We start from the raw sequence: 12,422 nt of genomic DNA, 5'->3' as shown, positions 1-12,422 counted from the left end.
AGGAAAAAAAATTAAACACATGGAAACTGAACAACTCAAAAACTACTGGGTTATAGAAGAATTTAAGGATGGAATAAAGAAATTCATAGAATCAAATGAGAATGAAAACATATCCTACCAGAACCTTTGGGACACAGCAAAAGCAGTGTTCAGAGGTCAGTTTATAGCAATAAATGCACACATCCAAAAAGAAGAAAAGGACAAATTCAAAACATTAACCCTACAACTCAAGTAGAAAGAGAGCAGCAAAAGCAGCCCTCGGGCACTAAAAGAAAGGAAATAATAAGAATTAGAGCAGAATTAAATGAAATAGAGAATAGAAAAACAACTGAAAGAGTTAACAAAACCAAAACTTGGTTCTTTGAAAAGATTCACAAAATTGATAAACCACTGGCCCAACAGACAGAAGAAAAACAGGAGAGGAAGCAAATAACCCATATAAGAAATGAGATGGGTGATATCACAACAGCCCCAACCGAAATTAAAAGACTCATAGAAGAATACTATGAAAAATTGTACTTGAACAAATTTGAAAGCCTAGAGGAAATGGACAAATTTCTAGAAACCCACTACCTACTTAAACTAACACAAACAGAGGTGGAACAACTAAATAAACCTGCAACAAAAGAACAGATTGAAAAGGTAATTAAAAAACTCCCAACAAAAAAAAAACTCTGGCCTGGACAGTTTCACTGGAGAATTCTACCAAACTTTCAGGGAAGAGTTAACACCACTACTACTAAAGGTATTTCAGAGCATAGAAAAGGATGGGATACTCCCAAACTCATTCCAGCCAGGATAACCCTGATACCAAAAGCAGGTAAAGACACCATAAAAAAAGAAAAATTACAGACCAATATCCCTCATGAACATTGACGCAAAAATCCTCAACAAAATTCTAGCCGATAGAATTCAACAACATCTCAAAAAAATAATTCACTATGATCAAGTAGGATTTATACCAGGTATGCAGGGATGGTTCAACATTAGAAAAACAATCAATGTAATCCATCACATTAATAAAACAAAAGACAAGAACACATGATCTTATCAATTGATGCATAAAAGGCATTTGACAAAGTTCAACACCCATTCATGATAAAAACTCTCAACAAAGTCAGAATAGAAGGGAAATTCCTCAACATAATTAAGGGCATTTATACAAAGCGAAGAGCAAACATCACCCTAAATGGAGAGACTTTGAAAGCATTCCCCTTCAGAATGGAAACCGGACAAGATGCCCTTTATCATCACTCTTATTCAACATTGTGCTGGAGGTCCTAGCCAGAACAATTACACTAGAAAAAGAAAGAAAGGGCATCCAAATTCATAGGGAAGAAGTCAAAGTATCTCTATTTGCAGATGATATGATCTTATACACAGAAAACCCCAAAGAATCCACAAGAAAAATTCTGGAACTGATAGAAGATTTCAGCAAAGTATCAGGATACAAGATAAACATACAAAAACCAGTTGGATTCCTCTACACTAACAAAAAGAACTTCCAATAGCCCCCAAGAAGATAAAATACTTAGGAATAAATCTAACCAGAGATGTAAAACACCTATACAATGAAAACTACAAGGCATTACCGCAAGAAACCAAAAGAGACTTGCATAAGTGGAAAAAATACCTTGCTCATGGATAGGAAGACTCAACGTTATGGAAGTGTCAATTCTACCCAAAGTGATCCACAGATACAGTGCAATCTCGATCCAAATTCCAATGGCATTTTTTAATGAGATGGATAAATAAATCACTGACTTCATATGGAAAGGGAAGAGGCCTCGGATAAGTGAAGCATTACTGAAGAAGAAGAAAGTGAGAGGCCTCACACTACCTGATTTTAGAACCTATTATACTGTCACGATAGCCAAAACAGCCTGGTACTGGTACAACAACAGATACATAGACCAATGGAACAGAATTGGAAATCCAGATATAAATTCAACCACCTATGAGCAGCTGATATTTGACAAAGGCCCAAAGTCCGTTAATTGGAGAAAAGACAATCTCTTTAACAAATGGTACTGGCATAACTGGATATCCATCTGCAAAAAAATGAAACAAGACCCATACCTCACATCATGAACAAAAACTAACTCAAAATGAATCAAAGACCTAAATATAAAAACTAAAATGATAAAGATCATGGAAGAAAAATACGGACAATACTATGAGCCCTAATACATGGCATAAGCAGAATACAAACCATAAGTAACAATGCACAAACATCAGAAGAGAAACTAGATAACTGGGAGCTACTAAAAATCAAACACTTATGCTCATCAAAAGATTTCACCAAAAGAGTAAAAAGATGAACTACAGACTGGGAAAAAAATTTTGGCTATGACAAATCCAATCAGAGTCTATTCTCTAAAATCTACAAGATACCGCAAAACCTCAACAACAAAAAGACAAATAACCCAATTAAAAAATGGGCAAAGGATATGAACAGGAACTTCACCAAAGAAGATATTCAGGCAGCTAACAGACACATGAGGAAATGCCCCCATCATTGGCCATAAGAGAAATGCAAATCAAAATTACAATGAGATACCATCTCACCCCAACTAGGCTAGCATTAATCCAAAAAACACTAAATAATAAATGTTGGAGAGGTTGTGGAGAGACTGGAACACTTATACACTGTTGGTGGGAATGTAAAATGGTACAACCACTTTGGAAATCTATCCGGCGCTTCCTTAAAAAGCTAGAAATAGAAGTACCACACGATCCAGCAATCCCACTCCTTGGAATATATCCTAGAGAATTAAGAGCCATTACACGAATAGATATATGCACACCCATGTTCACTGCAGCACTGTTCACGATAGCAAAAAGATAGAAACAACCTAGGTGTCCATCAACAGACGAATGGCTAAACCAATTATGGCATATTCACACAATGGGATACTACGCAATGATAAAGAACAAAGATGAATCTGGGAAACATAACATGGATGAATCTGGAAGGCATTATGCTGAGTCAATTTAGTCAATTGCAAAGGGACAAATATTGTATAAGACCAGTATTATAAGAACTCAAGAAAAGGTTTAAACACAGAAGAAAACATTCTTTGATGGTCACGAGAGTGGGGAGGGAGGGAGAGGGTTATTCACTAACTAGATAGCAGACAAGAATTATCTTAGGTGAAGGGAAGGACAGCACACACTACAGGGGAAGTCAGCACAACTGGACTAAACCAAAAGCTAAGAAGTTTCCTGATACAAGTAAACACTTCGAGGGACAGAGTAGCAGGGACAGGGTCTGGGGACCATGGTTTCAGGGGACATCTAGGACAATTGGCATAACAAAGTTTATTAAGAAAATGTTCTGCATCCTACTTTGGTGAGTGGTGTCTGGGGTCTTAAAAGCTAGTGAGCAGCCATCTAAGATGCATCAATTTGTCCCAACCCACCTAGAGTAAAGGAGAATGAAGAACACCAAAGACACAAGGAGAGTATTAGCCCAAGAGACAGAAAGGGCCACATAAACCAGAGACTTCATCAGCCTGAGACCAGAAGAACTAGATGGTACCTGGCTACCACCAATGACCACTCTGACAGGGAATACAACAGAGAGTCCCTAATGGAGCAGGAGCAAAGTGGGGTGCAGAACTCAAATTCTAGTAAAAAGACCAGATTTAATGGTCTGACTGAGACTGGAGGAACCCCAGAAACATGGTCCCCAGTCTCTGTCAACCCAGAACTAAAACCATTCCTGAGGCCAACTCTACAGACAAAGATTAGACTGGACTATGGGACATAAAATCATACTTGTGAAGAGTGTGCTTCTTAGCTCAAGTAGATACATGAGACTAAATGGGCAGCTCCTGTCCAGAGGTGAGATGAGAAGGCAGAGAGGGTCAGGAGCTGGTTGAATGGACACAGGAAATCAGGGGTGGAAAGGAGGAGTGTGCTGTCACAGTATAGGGAGAGCAACAATGTATGTATAAATTTTTGTATGACGATAACTTGAATTGTAAACTTTCACTTAATGTACAACAATAAAAGAAAAAAGAAAATGGCCAATACCAGTCCATTTCAGTTCACTAATGCCTAGGATATTGATCTTCAAGCATTCCCTTTCATTTTTGATGACTCCCAATTTTCCATGATTCATACTTCATACATTCCACGTTCCAACTACTGATGAAGATCAAAGATTAAAGCCTCCAACATGGATTACATCTCAAAGTAAAGAAAACAAAAATCCTCCCAACTGGACCAATAAGCAACATCATTGGTGCCATGTTTAAGCACTTGTCTGTTAACTGAAAGGTTGGCAGTTGGAACCTACCCAGCAGCTCTTCATGAGAAAGACCTGGCGATCAGCTTCCATAAAGACTACAGCCGAGAAAAGCCTACGGGGGCAGTTCTACTCTGTCACATGGTGAGACTATGCGTTGGAGTTGACTCAACAGCACCCATCAACAATAACAATGCTCTAAAGCAGCAATTCTCAAACATTTTGGTCTTAGGATCCCTTTACACTTTTAAAAATGATTGAACACTTCAAAAATATTTTGTTTATGTGAGTTATTTATATTTACCATATTAGAAAGCAAAAGTGAGAAATTTTACATTTTATTCATTAATTCATTTAAAAATAACAATAAGCCCATTGCATGTTGACATAAATGTTTTCATGAAAATAACTATATTTTCTAAAACAAAAATAATTTAGTGAGAATAGTGACATTATTTTCCATTTCTGTAAATATCGTTAATGCCTGGGATTAACAGAAAACAGTTGAATTCTCATATGTGCTTCTGCATTCAATCTATTGTGATGTGTTGACAGAAGTACATGAAGAAAATCGAGCCTCACACAGGTATGTAGTTGGAAAAGGGGAGAGTTTTTTAATAGCCTTTTCAGGTAATTAGGAGTATTGTTCTTTGATACTACAAGTGGTAGTTTCTTAAAGTTGCAATGTGGAATCTGAATCACAACAAGGAATTTTTCATACTCTTTTACATTAAAATTCATTGGTCTGTTTTGCACTTTGAATGGATCTCTTACCCATGCATGATTTGTTTTTACATCATACACTGACCATTTGGAAAATATGTTTTCTTTGTTTTTATTTTATTTTTGGTGAAAATATATGTAACAAAACACACACATTCAACATTTTCTACATGTACAGTTCAGTGACATTGATTACACTCTTCACATTGTGTCACCATTTTATCTCTCTACTCATATTGTTTCACCACCATTAACTTTCTGTTCCCTAACAGTCTGAGAGGTACTGTTACCAATTTGATTTCATACAGATAATTCTTCAACAAAGCAAACTGCTCAAGGCGAACATTCTTTACTAGTTGAGCTAAACTGCTGTTTAGTTTAAAGATGACTTCATGGGACAGTTTAAATTCAAGGCTTAAAGATTATCTCAGGGCAACAGATTCGGGCGTTCTCCCAGTCCCAATGGATCCAGTAAGTTTGGTTTCTGTAAGAATCTGAAATTCTGTTCCACCATTTGGAAATTATTGATTCACTGAGTTATGTAGATCTTCCAAATGTTGACATATTTCATTATGCAATATTAAAAAATCACATTCATTAATAGCACCAATGATCTCATTAGAGAAGTCCTTAATTATTGGGAAGCTGTCAACTTCACTGGGGGTAGGGGTGAAAGTTTCTCAAAATTCTAATTTTCCCTTGAAAGCTCAAACACTGTCAATTGTTTTCCTTGAAATGACAGGCTGACTTTGTTTGTTTCCTAGAAAATATCTACCAAATACCTGAGTTTGAATAACCATGTTTTGTCATCATTCTTTAAAGTAAAAATGATGTTTCATTTTTAAAAAGGCTAGTTCAGCTTGCAATTCAAACAATTGTACAAACGCTTCCTCAAGTTAAACATTGTACTTCAGCATTCAGCTAAAGGCTTTATGTGTACTTCTCATTTTGTTACACAGAATGTCAAAAAGATGCATACTCAAGGATCGAGATTTAATAAAATTAAAATTGTTATTGCTAGATTCTTACATGAGATTGGCATCTTCTTTTTTACGTTAAATATACGGCAGTGAAAAATACAATGGTTCCTAGTCAGTTAGGTGTCACTGCCTTGATTCATGTTTGCACATCAGTGCAAATGTCAACGTGGTGAAAAAACAAATGTCATTAATATTACTGTGAAACAGTTTTGACATTATAAATCCCCATGAAAGCATGCCAGAGACCCCCAGGGATCCACAGACCCTATGCTGAGAACCACTGATCTAAAGGGACAGAGATTCCATGTAATAAACCTCCTTGAGCTCTTGGGAGTCTGAGTTGGAGAGGAGGATGTTCCCTCAAGGCAATGCAAGGGTAAGTACAACTAAGGTCTGACCTAGGGAAGAAAGGATGCCAGAGACCAGGAAAGGTTTCCTTTCAGGACTGTGCTCTGAGAGACCGTGCCTGAAGCCAACCGTGAATTGAGATGTAAGATCACTCTAGTGACCTGAGGTAAATGGAAAGGCAGTTTCAGGTCAGTTCTGGAGATTCAAAGTCGTTTGTGGAGAAGACAGACAAAAGGGAAAAGAAAAGCTTCACTGGGCTAGAATGTCAAGGTTACTTTGGAAATAGCTCCAGCTCAGTTTCCAAATTACTGGCTAGTTGAAATTCCTTGAGAGCTGTGATTGCAACACAAAGATCTTTGTATCTTCTACTACCCAAAGTATGTCTTTCATATAGCAGGCCTGCAAAAATATGTGCTAAATATTAGACAATATGAGAAAATGGAATTTAACCAAAAGTCTGTCTTAACACATTTTGAACCCCCTCACTACCCAGGCTGATAGCCACTCTTAGACCTATTACTTTCTATTTATTCTTTCTTTATAGTCTCTTAGGTTTGAGATTATTACAAAAGTATCATGTGGTAAGTAGGCAATTCCCAGTGTATTTGTGGGAAGGAATTGGTCCCATTGAATACTGGACATCAGAGATGCCTGAGTCTTCCCCAGCAAAGGCAACTGTCACACCATGACTCAATACCCACCTCTGCAGCTGCTCCTATACTCACTTCATTCCTCTGGCCCCATGAGAGCTAAGGTCACAAGGCAATCAGTGAACCTTAAACATGTTTACTACTTATAGGCTTGGTTGCAATTTATGGAGATAAACAGGTGAGTAGAAGAAGAATGAGGTGCCGGAGCAGAGGCACTGCCACTGGTGCTGCGGCGGTTCATGTGTGCTGTTTGTCTTGGCAGGTCCAAGTGAGCTGAGCTGGGCTGTGGGAGGGATTTCCAAGTCCTGTATTTCAAGAAGGGAAATGAGGGTCATGCCAAGTGCCCTCTGCGTCCACGTAAGTGCTCTGCTGATGCATTTTAAAACCAGCCATGCTCCCTGCTGTGATTGACTCATCGTTCTCCTATTTATTTCTGATTGAGGAGAGTCCACATGAATGTCGTGATCGTGCCAAAATAATCCTGAGCCACAGCCAGCCAAGGAGAGCCTTGCAGAGAGGCAGGCAAGAACCCTCGGCTACTCTCTCCACCCAGCCGGGGGACTGTGTTGAATTTATGTAGGGAAGGGGGTTTGGAGCTTGAGGCTTTGCGTATGTTGCCTCATTTGATTGAGTAGTTAAGTAATTATGCTACATGATTACATATTGTTTTTTTATGTGGCAGACACAGTGTGAGTTCCGAAGTACAATAATGAATAATGTCCTCAAGAGACTTATATTCTAAGATAGACAACATATATTTTAAGATAATTGCCACCCAATATGAAAACTGCTATAATTAAAGTAAACAGTACGCAGTGGGGGCCCCTTGCAGGGCCATAGTAGGCAAGGCTCTTGAGGGAGGTAATGTCTCATGAGGAGGGGTAAGGAGAGTCCAGGATGCAAAGGCATAGAGCCTAGCATATAGTGAGTTCTCAGTCAGTGCTTGTTGGATAAATTATATTTTCACAGCACAGTGTCACTTCCCATTAACACTACTACATCTATGGGCAGCCCCCACCTGTCTGTAGTGGAGGTTTCTGTGTTGCTATGATGCTGGGCAGGTTTCAGCAGGGCTTCCAGACTAAGACTATGAAGAAAGGCCTGGCAGTCTATTTATGAAAATCAGCCAGCGAAAACCCTATGGATCAAGTTGTCCAATCTGCAACCGATCATGTGGATGGCACCAGATTGGGCAACATTTTGCTTTATTGTGGACAGGGTTGCTATGAGTCGAGAGTGATTCAATAGCAGCTAACAATAACAATATCTAATAGAATACTCTTACACCAAAACAATTGCTGTATAGGTGAGCTAACAGGTGGTAGCCCTATAAGATGGCTAGGAAAAATAGTCATCTTTGCTATTCAAGGTGAGTTTCATAGACCAGCAGCAGTGGAATCACCTGGGAACTTGTTAGAAATGGAGAATCCCAGACTCCAAACCAGTCTTACTGAATCAATAAGTGCATTTTAACAAGATCCCCAGGTAATTTATATACACATTAGGGTTTGAGACTGCTATATTGAGGCTTACTGACCATCGATGGCCTTTTAGGAAAGTGGTTTATAACCTTTAGTGAACATCGGACTCTGCTGTGGAAGACTTAAAAATACAGAAACCCACAGTTTTGTTCCCTTATCCTCCATGGAAACTGAATCTCAGAGGTTTGGATCTATGGATCTGCATTTTTAATGAGCTCCCCAGGTGATTCTGATGTCTATTATTTGACACAACATAATATAACAAAATACTTAAGGAAATATGTTGGGAGCTAACTACTTGCTTATGTGTGTGTTGGGAGAGAGACAGCGAGAGCAAGAGAGCGAGAGAAAGGAAAAGGAAAATAGGCAGGTCTTTCCTTCAGGACTCTCTTTTAGGGGACCATATCATTAATTCCATTAGGCTTCAAATAACCATACTTTTCAAGAAGACTAGATTTGTCTATGATCATTATTTATTTTAAGATTTTTTTTTTTACGTCTCCTTTTATTTTAACTAATATGACTTTTCTTGTTTTGAAAACAAAGATGTTTGCAAGCCAAGACTATCTAGGTTAGAAGTATCAAATAATGTAAGCCGGTGAAACCATTCATTACTAAGCAGATCATGCAGGTAGATAAGTAGCTCTTCAAATACATTTTGTATAGCCTCTAGCTATTAAAAAAAGTTCCAAATGCCATCTTCTAATACTGAGCTAAATGTGTAATGCAAATATAATAGGACACTCAAATTCTGACTTACCTTAACTATAATTTTTTATTCACTCTCTGATTACAATATTTAACATGCTGAAGGCAAAGGATTTCCATTTGTTTTTGATTTTCATTCGAAACTAAAGATGATAAAATTTCTATTTCCTGTCTACTATTACATAAACATGGAGCAAAGAAATAGAATTTCCAAGTGCTTGTTTATTGGAAAATTATCTCTACATTCATTAAATTAGTTGGGCATAATATGACATTTTCTAATATCTAAAGGAAATGGAAGAATCAAATGGCAGATAAATATATTATTTTAATAAGAATTAAAGTTTACCATGAAAACATGTTCTGTAACACAAATAAACCACACAGCAGCCTACATAAATTATGCTTTAAAGAGAAAACAAGCCATATTCATTTATGGAGACAAGGACCTTCATAATTTTAAAAACTGTTTGTAAAAGAAAATTTAAGCAGTGTTAAGTCTTCTCCTCTTGCTCTGAGACAACTGGATTGGAATGAAAACATCAAATCCCTACTCTTTACAAATGAATGATTTGGTGCTCATCTTTCACAATAATGCCTCATAATCTCTGTTGCTTTATAATTTCATTTATATTTGCTAAGACATGGTTTCATTCATTCAAAATTTGATTTAGAGTGAAATGAAAAGCATATAAAACTTAGACCAATGTGCTTGCAAGTTTCAAGAGATCAATTCACCTCAGTTTTGAAGACATTCGTTCATTTACCAAGTTCTGAGTCCCTCCTGCACCAGGGACTGTTCTAGGCTTATCTTCCCCACACTGTCCACAGAGCCCCAGGAAGAACGTGACATTTGGGCCTCCATCTTAAAAGGCTATATGGCATGCCCTGGTCATCACAGATAATCACTAGGACCAATAGTGAGAGGGGCACTAAGCCCATCATCATCGACTTAATCCAACAACAAATACGTATTAAGTATGTACGAGTACTAAGTAAATGCAAGGTACTGCACTCCAGAGAATATGAAGATGAATATGACAACGTTCCTGAACAAAACCACCTAGAAATGAAAAGCTGTTGCATTGTTGTTAGGTGCCGTCGAGTCAGTTCCGACTCATAGTGATCCTATGTACAACAGAAGGAAATGCTGCCCTGTCCTGTGCCATCCTCACAATCGTTGTTATGCTTGAGCCCTTGTTGCAGCCACTGTGTCAATCAGTCTTGTTCAGGGTCTTCCTCTTTTTTGCTGACTGTCTACTTTACCAAGTATGATGTCCTTCACCAAGGGCTGGTCCCACCTAATAACATGTCCAAAGTAAGTGAGACGAAGTCTCACCATCCTTGCTTCTAAGGAACATTCTGGCTGTACTTCCAAGACAGATTTGTTGGCTCTTCTCGCAGTCCATGGTATATTCAATATTCTTCGCCAACACCACAATTTAAAGGCATCAGTTCTTCTTCCATCCTCCTGATTCATCATTCAGCATTATCTATTACATTATCGACTGCAAATTTTAATCTCCCATTTCCAAGTTTCATTATTTGTTCTTTCTCTCTCTCTTTCTGGAAAATAATTATGTCTCTTGCAAATCCCATAGACTATAGTTGTAGCTGATGGACTCAATCTAGTTGCCATTACAAAGGGTATGAACAGAGGTTTCTTTTGCCTGAGTCTGTGTCTATGGTTCATTCTCACAGGTTCCATTATTAGCACATTTATATGTGACATGTTAATATTCCTTGAAACAAAATACACACAGTAAAAGTATGAGATGATGTAGTTAGCACATAAGTGTGTAAGTCAAAATGTTCTACCTGTCTTCCAGTATTGGTGTTAACAAAAATTGAAACTCTTATTAAAAAGAGTGTGATTGGAGGAAGTATGGATGACACTTCTGGCATTAATAGCCAATGCAGAAGTATGAAGAAGACCAATGTCAAGGGTGGCCTGACACAGGGGCTGATGATGAGTGCAATGGTGTGTTCTATGCTTTACAAAGACCAAGCTGAATGGCAGATTTGGTTCACATAGTGGAGTTTTTTACTAATGAAATGATGAACAGAACATTATGAAATCCAGATTTTTGGCTTTTGCCATATAAGCAAAACTAAGTAACGTATTCAGTCTCAATTGTTCAATAATTTTGAAGCCGGACTCTTAGATAAAATGGTATTATTTTATGTTTTTTAACATTTTAGAATGATCTTTTTATATCTCTACCTTTTTTTTTTTGTAATGTTACTGGTAAAATAGAAAATATGCTTTCTATATATCTTAGTGTTTCTGCTGTAGGATTTTCTGGCTCCTCTTTATTTCCCTTTTCCTTTTGCATGAGTGTCACAAAATAAATGCCTACAAGCCTTTTGACAGTGGAGCCCATGTCTGTCTAACTGGTACAAAGAGCCACGTACATTGCCTAATGTGATGTCCATTACCCTTGTTGTTGTTATTAGTTGTCTGAGTTGGCCCCCTACTCATGGCGACCCCATTCACACAGGATTGAACCATTGTGATCCACAGGATTTTCACTGGCTTATTTTTCAGAAGTAGATTGCCAGGCCTTTCTTCCTAGTCTGTCTTAGTTTGGAAGCTCTTGACACATGTTCAGCATCATAGCAACAGCACACAAGTCTCCACTGACAAATGGGTGGTGGCTGTGCTGAGGTGCATTTCCTGGGAATCAAACCCAGCATAACCCTTACAAGCCTTCAAATGCAATAACAAGAATAAAAATAATGAAACAATAAGACAAGAAATTCTCTGAAGAAATATGGAATAATTTAGGATGACCACAAACATTGTTACAGACATACAATAAAGAAAAAATTGGTTGATAATAAGTGTAGATTGAAAGACAAATGGTAATTAGGGAGAAAATTAATGTCTGCATGTTGTAATACATTGGCTACAGCAGATTATCCTAGCTATCATAGCCAAATGGGAAAGCTATTAACATAACGGAGCAGTAATTACCAGATGTATGTGTTCCTCCAGATGTATACATAATACGAATAAAATATTACCGCTATTAAAAAGAATAATAAAAAAATAAACCACCAGGCTCTTCCTTTAGAAATTACCTAAAATTCAATTCATTATTTTATATATAGATAATAGCGATGTTCACTAGTTCTTTAACCTATTAGTTCCCCCTTCTGATTTTGACCTTTTTTAACGATGTAAGTATCACAAATTGTGAGGCTATCATAGTTTTTTTTTTTTTTTCCCCAAAACGCATTCTTTATTTTCCTCATGAAACAGCTATACATTCAAACC

The 12,422-nt window shown here is 37.6% G+C and overlaps 1 protein-coding gene across 2 annotated transcripts in view; it reads right to left on the bottom strand.

Annotated features, from left to right (window-relative positions):
- Positions 1 to 12,422, bottom strand: part of SYNPO2 (synaptopodin 2) — a 221,489-nt gene that overhangs the window by 58,342 nt on the left and 150,725 nt on the right. The window lies entirely within an intron of this gene.

This window comes from Trichechus manatus, unplaced genomic scaffold, assembly GCF_000243295.1.
Source record: "Trichechus manatus latirostris isolate Lorelei unplaced genomic scaffold, TriManLat1.0 scaffold00171, whole genome shotgun sequence".
Classification (NCBI taxonomy): domain Eukaryota; kingdom Metazoa; phylum Chordata; class Mammalia; order Sirenia; family Trichechidae; genus Trichechus; species Trichechus manatus.
This window is presented reverse-complemented; position numbering and strand designations above follow the sequence as displayed.